This window comes from Orbicella franksi, unplaced genomic scaffold (genome assembly GCF_964199315.1).
Source record: "Orbicella franksi unplaced genomic scaffold, jaOrbFran1.1 SCAFFOLD_227, whole genome shotgun sequence".
Taxonomy (NCBI): Eukaryota; Metazoa; Cnidaria; class Anthozoa; order Scleractinia; family Merulinidae; genus Orbicella; species Orbicella franksi.
In genome coordinates this window covers 35,001-35,728 of record NW_027670991.1, presented here as the reverse complement: position 1 = coordinate 35,728, position 728 = coordinate 35,001, and positions in this window count along the sequence as shown.

Below are 728 nucleotides of genomic sequence, written 5' to 3'. Positions count from 1 at the left end.
AGGTTTGAAAATGGTGAAAATCTTAAGGGTGCTTATAGATAAGGGGGACCGACGCCCAGTTTTAAGATAGTGTAGCACACCCCCCTTAACGATGATGTGACAGCGCCAAACTGGGCGCCTGCACGTAACTCGAGCTGGCCAATAGTTTGCCGCAAAAAGTTTGAAAATGGTGAAAATCTTAAGGGTGCTTATAGATAAGGGGGACCGACGCCCAGTTTTAAGATAGTGTAGCACACCCCCCTTAACGATGATGTGACAGCGCCAAACTTGGCGCCTGCACGTAACTCGAGCTGGCCAATAGTTTGCCGCAAAAAGTTTTGAAAATGGTGAAAATCTTAAGGGTGCTTATAGAATAGGGGGACCGACGCCCAGTTTTAAGATAGTGTAGCACACCCCCCTTAACGATGATGTGACAGCGCCAAACTTGGCGCCTGCACGTAACTCGAGCTGGCCAATAGTTTGCCACAAAAAGTTTTGAAAATGGTGAAAATCTTAAGGGTGCTTATAGAATAGGGGGACCGACGCCCAGTTTTAAGATAGTGTAGCACACCCCCCTTAACGATGACGTGACAGCGCCAAACTTGGCGCCTGCACGTAACTCGAGCTGGCCAATAGTTTGCCGCACAAAGTTTTGAAAAAGTGTAAAATCCCAATTTTGCGCTCTTTAGGGTGTGGTCTTTGAGCTTCGGGTTTTCGTCGGGAAATTTCGGCAATCATCGGTCATCTTC